Raw genomic sequence first — 8,245 nt, forward strand, 5'->3', positions numbered from 1 at the left:
CGCAGACGCGGGCAGCCCACCCCGACAACGCGGACTCCCCCTGCAAAAGCCAGGGCTCGCTCGGGAGCCCCTTGCAGCGGGAGTTCTGCAGGGTGGCAATTACTGCACAGTTGGGTCTGTTCTGGAAAGCCAGGCTGGGAATCTTCCTCAAGCTACGACAGGTGGAGGATGGTCAAGGTCGGTCGGTTGTTTGCCGAGAGGTGGTAGGAGGTCCCCAGGAAGGAGGGTGACAGTCCTCCACAGGTGAGTCCAAACTGTCAAAGCCTGGCAGAGATAAGGAAAAGGTCCTCACAAAGGAAATACTCTTAAACGTGCGCTGAGAAATCCGCAGATTTCTCTTTCCTTCGCAAAACTAGTCAGCGATGAATACAGTAGTTTGGTCACATCTTGTAACGCCAAAGGGAAGAGCAGTTCCGACGGCCTTGACCCTGCGGGGTTCTAAAGGCAGCCCCGACTTGAGCAGCGCGGCTCTCCGTTTAGCGAACAGGGTTTCGGTGCTGCTCGTGGTCTCCTCCCGTGGGCCTCCTTCCCTCCCTCAGTTGCCTGTGATGGGAGCCAAGGTGGGGCACGAGTAAGAGCCCAGGAAGGGCCCAGTTCGGAAGCCAGTGCCTCCTTCCTGAGGAAGGAAATAGGGCATCTTCAGCCCCAAACCCTGCTTCCTGGGGAGCACTCAAAAATCTTCAACTTACTCACAAACGTGCAATTAGTGCTTTCCAGAGGCTGGGCCCCTGGCAGACTGGGCCCCTTGCAGCCAACAGGAATCAAAACTAGGCCCCTGCAGAGCTCAGGACGACTGGGCAGGAATGCAGTGAAAGGAGCCTTTCTTTCCGGAGGTGAATTTTCACCCAAAACATGCAAATTACAATGGTCCACCCCCCCCCCACGCCCACCCCTCCTGCCTTTAGCTACCGAGGGGTCTCATTAAGAGAAGCCATGGTTGGGGCCTTGGACTGCTGGGTTTGGATCAGGTCCTAATCTCCCTGTCAGGGCACTGAGCCCCTGGTCTGGGCCCCCCAATCAGCAGGGAGTCTGCTTCCCCTTTGCTCTTCCACTCCCCACTCTCCCGCGCCCTGCCTGCCCACTCCTTCTCAAATAAATACAAAAATAAAAATTAAATTAAATTAAATTTAAAAGATGACTTTTTAAAAAAGTCATGGTTGATGTTTATCTCCAAGGAGACTGGTGCTCCAGTCTTGGGCCAAGCTCATTCTTAGTGTGGGCAGAGACTAGGGGTCATCAAAGGAAAAAGAGGCAGAGGAAATCTGGGAAGAAGCAGAGCAGAACGTCTGAGAACCCAGCAGGGACAAGAGCTCTTCTGGGTTCTGGGATGATCTAACCAGAACAGGCGAAAGGCTCTGGGCTCAGCACGTCTTTGGGAGCTCCTGTGTCAGCGGGGGGTCTGCGGGGCGGAGAGCGGAGCGGCGAACAGGCCCCAGGACCAAGCCCTCTCGCTGGAGAACGTGAGGCCTTGAACTTGGGGGAGGGCCTATTAAACAAGCAATTAGGACAAGTATGAAAAGGGGGTTTTGGGGTCCTGAGGAGAGACAGAGGAAGCACTTAAGCCCAGATAAAGGGAGCCAAGGATGGCCTCAGGGAGAAGGGCTGAGTTAATAATGGTCTAATTAATAAATAGTCTAAATTAATAAATGAATAAAGGTCTAAGTTAATAAAGGAGCAGTGGGGAGAGAACCGGACCTCATAACAAGAGGCCAGAGAGGAGGACAAAACTGGGAAAATAGAAACCAGTTCACCCTGGCGGGTGACTAGAAGCTATGGGGGCGGGGGTAGGTGCGTGGCAGGAACAGTGACGGCGAGGCTGGAGGTGTGGGCAGGTAAAGGCGGCGGTCACCGAAGGGAGCAAGCCGCCCCTCGAGAGCCGAAAGGTTTGTCCTGGGTGAGAATCCTCTACGGGGCCACCAGCGGCGGCCGCCCGCACGAGCGAGGGCACAGTCTCCCAGCGCGACCCCCTCGAGAGCAGCGGTAGCACGAAAAGGCGAGGGCAGCTGCGGCGGGACTGGGTGGCCCGAGGGCAAGGCCGCGGACGGCGAGTGCACCTGCTCGGCCGTGGGCGTGAACGCCATCCTCTGAGCGCCGCGCGGGGAGAGGCCAGGCCGCCGGGATTGCGTTCCCAGGCCAGGTCCCCCGCTCTTCTCAGGTTACACGTCCCAAACACTGCCCCTACCCCACCCCCCACCCCCACTTCCCCCGACACCACCTCCGGGTCCCCGCACAGTTCCAGGATTGGCGGCTGCTTCCTGCGCGGCTCTCTGCCCCTGGTCTGTGGGCTCAGACTTCCTTCCGATTATATTAGTGCTCGTTCTGGCTGCTGTATTGGCTGGATTACGAGGGGATAGAGAGGGGAGGGGGGAATGTTAGTTTTAAGAGGGGAGATAGCAGGAAGAAAAATGAAAAAGAAAAAGAAATTGTAAAGGAAAAGCAACGAAGGTCCCACCGAGATTTGAACTCGGATCGCTGGATTCAAAGTCCAGAGTGCTAACCATTACACCATGGGGCCGGCGGGGGCCATTTCCTAACAGGTACCTCTTATGATAAATATGCATCACGGAGGCGCTAAATGTCAATTACTAAAATTAAGCCCCCCCCCCCCCCCGCTTTTCCAATCAAAACCGTACCGCCCCTTGAAGGGTTATTTTGAAAACGTGTGAGTGCTGTAGTCCTCTCCGTGGATGGGGGCACAAATGGCTTTTACAGGTCAGGACCAGAGGGGCTGGAAGTCCTGAGATTCTCAGGAATCCTAGACAAAGAATTATCCCTAGGGCCCTGCAGATTTTGTAAACTGACCTTGTCTATTTCGTCTGGTTTTCAGGGGCCTTTTCTAACAGTGACATTCCTGCTCCCACCTTTGTCCCCTTCTATCCCGAATCATCAGACACACAACTTGTAGGGCAGTGTAGGGCCTTGTTAGGACTCTGACTTTTATTCTGAGGTGGGAGGTCCCAGTTTCTGCTTGGGTGTCCTGGGAGATCACCTTTGCAATGGTCTGCCACCACATGAGAAGTCTGACCACGGTGAGGCCACCATCCTGTTAAGAAGCCCATACCCTATAGCTGGCTCAGCCTGGCTGTCACATGACAGACAAGTGACTGAAGATGCCCGCAGATGATTCCAGTCCTCAGCACCTATCCCCAAAACCACCCTGGTCCAGGAAAACTCGCATCTGAGGCCCCAGACATCCCAGAGGCATCCTGATCACAGAATCCATGAATATAACAAAATGTTTGCTTTATGGCAACAAAGTTTGGGCTCGCTTACTCTGCAGTCACCGTAACCCCCCCAAAACCCCCCTCTAGAAACAGCAGTTGTCCCTATCTACTCCCTCAGTGTTGCCCAAGAGGACTGTCCTCAATTTTTTTTGTCACCATAAATAATTTGTTAATGAATATCAGGGTTCATGTTTTTTTAGGGCCTGTTTACGATCTTGTTATAGACTTCCCAAAATGAGGACTGTTTACATAATTGTTAGCCTTGGGGTCTGCAAGAGTTGGATGAAATGGGAAAAGTTGAAAATATGAAGTAGATGACTAAGGTTATGAAAACTCCCCCCCAACACATCCTCTAAGCGCTATGTATTATTCCATTAAGCAGTAAAAAGCCATCTGTTGGGACATCAGTCCCTCAGTGTCATTCCAGATGTCTTGGTGCTGGGGGTATGTATGGCTGGGAACAAGATTCTTGTTAGAATTCACCTCTTTAGGGAGAGTTTTATAAGAATGTTATTTGCTTACCTAGATCTAGATCCTGGTGGAGATGGGGCCATTTTCTCTTTGTGCAGAGCTTACCTGCGACTATGCAAAAACCTTCTGAGTTTTGAGGCTCAAGGCAGGCATTAAGTTGAACTCAGAGAAACAGGCAGACATGTGAAGCAAAACTTCTCACCCCATTACTCCCTTTGCTACAAGCACACCGTCCTCTCTTGCTGTTTCCAGAACATGCTAAGCAGGGAGCTGCCTGGGGTACTTTGCCCTAATTCCTTCCACCCGGAGCAGCTTCCCCCAGATGGCGACTCTGTCAGCGCTCAATGCAGCGCTGGTGCCCCAGCGAGACCCTGTGCAAGGGTCTCCCAGTTCAAGCTGGGACTCCCAGTTCCTTACCCACTTCCTTGCTTTATTTTATACAAACTACTTCATCGAGGGGTTGATATAGTTTAGATTTTATTAATTTATTTCTGATTGTCTGGCTCCCTCCTCCCCTCTATGTGCCACAAGAACAAGAAATCTCACCGACTATTTTTCACTGGGTTTCCTCAGTGCTAGACTAGTGTCTGCTGTATAACAGACGGTCCTATTTTATGATTAGAGCCATTAATTTTCTTTACACACAGAGGTAAAGTTATGGGCCCTCCAGTGATTTGTGTGACTAATAACTGGGATTTGCAATAATGTGCATATTCTGCTTCCTTTAATGCGTGATGCTGAATTATGTCCGTGTTACACATGGTCGCAAGCTCTGTGGATTATTCTGGCCTTTGTCACAGTTTCTGTCTTGCTCGCATGTTCTGAGACAGACTGAAGAGTAAGTTCAGAGAGGAAAATGGGAGGTTAAAGGAAACCAATTTAGAAAAAAAAAAAACTTGCATGAAAGATGATGGGGAATGTTTCTCTACTAAATGTAGAAAAAAAAAAAAAAGAAGACCCTTTTTACTGACAATAAGCCAATAAACACACTCGAAAGGACTCCCGGATAATAGACGATAAAACCCCATCAAAGGATGCTAGGTGCCCCAATTGTCTTGTCTGAAAGGAAATCTTCTTCAACCTCTTTTCTATTTCTTCACGTAAAATATGAACTCAAGGCTGCCCTGTGGGATCCTGCCATGCTGCCTGGCCGATATGGAGTTCTGGGCCAGGGCTTGAAGCTGCTATTGGGTTGTTTTCAGTTAAATAAAAAGGAGTATGATAAAAAGGAGTATGATTTGATTTATAAGGGGTTTCCTGAGACTTCGTAGACATTGTTGCACAGATCATGACCTGTATCCGCCCACAGTGTGCCATTCTGATCCCCTGGCTTATTTGATCATAAGCTACAAAAGTAACAAAGTTGCATTATGAAGTCTTCCCTTCAACCTGTAATAGACACTTGTAAGATTCCTCCCCTGCTTCCAAAACAGACAGGTGATGCTTTCTGTCTCTCCTTCATGCTCATGGAGTGAAGAAATCCTACAGATGCTGGATTGATAGTAAATAATTTGAGATCCAGATCCTACAGATGCTGGATTGATAGTAAATAATTTGAGAGTCTGCTTCACTTAAAAAACCAAACACTTATATTGGCATCTAGAATTTGGCATATTTCAGAATCTTACTTGATAAGCTCTTCACAGTTCCTACCTAGTTGTTTTATCATGAGGTCCTCTCATCATTTTAAGGACCACACACTTAGTACTAAATGAAGCCCCGGGTATAAAATTCTGTTAGACTCTTTGGTCAGCCCCTTGGGCTGCTCCCTTCTGCCTACCCTTGCAGACTTTAGTCCCGCCAACTATTACGAACTCCTGGAATGTGACACCCACTTTCTTACTTCACCTGCCTAGAACAGTTTTGTACTACCCCCCTACCCCCCCATACACACTGGGAATATTATCTCTCCAGTGCTCCTGAGGTTTTCCACACACATCTTTACTGAAGTATTTATTTATTAATATTATTTTCTCAATATTTGAGCAGGGGGATTCTCAGATTTATTTATTTATTTATTTATCCATCCATTCATTCATTTATTGGCAATGCATACATGATTTAAGAGCATAAAAGGGTTACCATTGAAAAGATCCTCCCTTCCCCCATGACAGCTTACCTAGTAACCTTCTAGAGATATTTTGCAATCGTATAAACATATATGCAGAAAATTCTACTGCATACTATCCTGTATTTTTTGCACTTGCCAATAGATCTTGGAAATCATCCCATATCGATACCCAGAGAAGGCTGATAATACACGGTGGTTGCAAATATGGCTTCAGAAGCCAGATTTTTTTTAAAATTATGTTTTTACTGTTTATTAGCTGTGCAACCTCAGGAAACTTACTCAACCTCTCTGAATCCCCATTTTATAATCTATAAAACAGGCAAGTAGTAATTTAACTCATCAGGTTGTTATAAAGATTTGGTAATTGGATGTATGTAAGCAAACTTTTAGGACATTATTTGGTAAGCAATAAACACCAGCTGCTGTTATTACGAAGAACATTCTCAATTGTTCTTACCATCAGACAGAATAATGTCCTGTAATTCATTCCTTCGTTTTTGATCACTCAGATTGCTCCTTGTCATCTATTCTACTAACCAGGCTGTTGCAAAAGCCTGTAATATGCCATTTTGTACATGGTGCCACCCCAGAGGTGGTGTTTCTGGTTGTAAAAATATATGCTTCTTTTTTTTTTTTTTTTTTAAAGAGAGAGGGTCTTTTATTATTATTATTATTTTTAAAGATTTTTTATTTATATATTTGAGAGAAAGAGAGACAGTGAGAGAGCATGAGAGGGGAGGTCAGAGGGAGAAGCAGACTCCCCATGGAGCTAGAAGCCTAATGTGGGACTCAATCCCAGGACTCTAGGATCATGAGCTGAGCTGAAGGCAGTCACTTAACCAACTGAGCCACCCAGGTGCTCAAAAATATATGCATTGTTTTGAGAGATATTGCCAAATTTTCCTCAATGAACGTTTTACCCATTTTCAGGAACACCAGTGATAACTGAGAAATAAAGTTCAGGAATTCCCATCCCTAAGCCAACATACAATGAGCGGCCTGTAACGAATAGTAAATGCTAAATAAAATATTAGTTAATTGGTTGGAAGAATGGTTTAGGAGGTACAGTTGGATTTGGAAGAGTAGCAAGAAAAGCATTTTAAAATCCACTGTGTCATTCATTTGCTGGTGAAGTCACTGATTATTGGAAGGCAGAGTACAGATAGTTAACTTAAACTGATCACTTTGAGTTGGTCTACTATTACACAGATTTATTTCAAAATCTGGGAAGAGTAATAAATTATTGCTGTTTTGTCAATACTTTGATGCAATAGGGTGGCAGAGGATTATACATAGAATTTGGGGCATAGTATAATGGGTTTACTGCTTTCCTGTAGCAAAATGCTTTCCTATTGTAATAATGTGTCTTCACTTTTATAATTTCATGTGATTCTAATACATATGAAAAGATACAAGGGCAGAAAACAAATGAACACCGAGGGACTAAAAGCTGCAAGCTCCCTTACATTTATCCAAGTAATCTTCAACTTATTCCCATTTTAGAGGAAAGATAAAAAGATCCATGCCTTATGTAATGTGCTGCAAGACACAAGAGCCTAGAAGTGGCCCTGGTGGCCCTAAGAACCTAGTTGGACTCTGGGAACAGTTAAGGCCTGATAGACTTAAATCAGTTAATTGCTGTGTAAGAATGACTGGTAAGAGCCAAGACCTGTTCTGGGGTTTCATTCATGCTCTCCAGCCTCCCAAATGTGGGGATTATGACCTAAAACGGGCAGTAGATCCTACTACAAGTAGGGACTCAAAGTTCGGAAGCTTAAATTACACTCACCCCACTTTTTTTTTTTTTTGGCTGTATGACCTCAGGTAAGTTACTTCTGTTTTGCCTAATTTGAGAGTCAGAGAGGACTGTGCCGTAGCAAGCGGAGGTCCTTATCCACTAACTTCTTTTTCTTCCCTCAAATATTCATACCGGAGTCTACAGGACACTCCTATCCCTGCAAGGGCACCGCAAAGTCCGCCTCGCCTTCCCCCACGACAAGCTCCAGACACGTACCTCCCTCCACCTTTGCTTGCAAGGAGGAAGGGGGCAGAATCCAGCGGTGAAGCTTTCGGGCCTGCGCTCTAGTTTTCAATTTGGTCTGAAGGGTTCAAAACACCCCTTGCCTCTTGAGGCACCAGTGTTTGACTTTTGTTTAGTGTTCCCGTCTATACCCTCAACATCAAGTCTAGCTGTGGCAAAGTAGGAGGGGCTGTGACTGGATCTGGGTGATGGCAGGCGCCACCATAACGCGGTGCACAACATGCACGGACTGCCAAGCCCGACATCTGGCTTCACTTACAGGAGATCCGCGGGGTGCTCAAGGTGCTCCTGAAGAGAATGGTCCGGGATCCAGTCACCGAGACTTTTCAACAGACAAAGCGCAACAGCTCTTTCTTGGTAAAAAAGTTAAGTGGCTCTGAAAAGAGCCTTTGGGTTGGAGGACAGGACGCTTACTTGGCAAGTTCACTTGGAGCTGGT

At 46.8% G+C, this 8,245-nt stretch overlaps 1 non-coding gene across 1 annotated transcript; it reads right to left on the reverse strand.

The window, feature by feature from the left end:
- Positions 1-2,443: 2,443 nt before the first annotated feature.
- Positions 2,444-2,515, reverse strand: TRNAQ-UUG (transfer RNA glutamine (anticodon UUG)). The gene has a single exon. It is a non-coding gene; the product is annotated as a tRNA-Gln (tRNA).
- Positions 2,516-8,245: the final 5,730 nt, after the last annotated feature.

This window comes from Mustela nigripes, chromosome 5 (genome assembly GCF_022355385.1).
Source record: "Mustela nigripes isolate SB6536 chromosome 5, MUSNIG.SB6536, whole genome shotgun sequence".
In the NCBI taxonomy this organism is placed as follows: Eukaryota; Metazoa; Chordata; class Mammalia; order Carnivora; family Mustelidae; genus Mustela; species Mustela nigripes.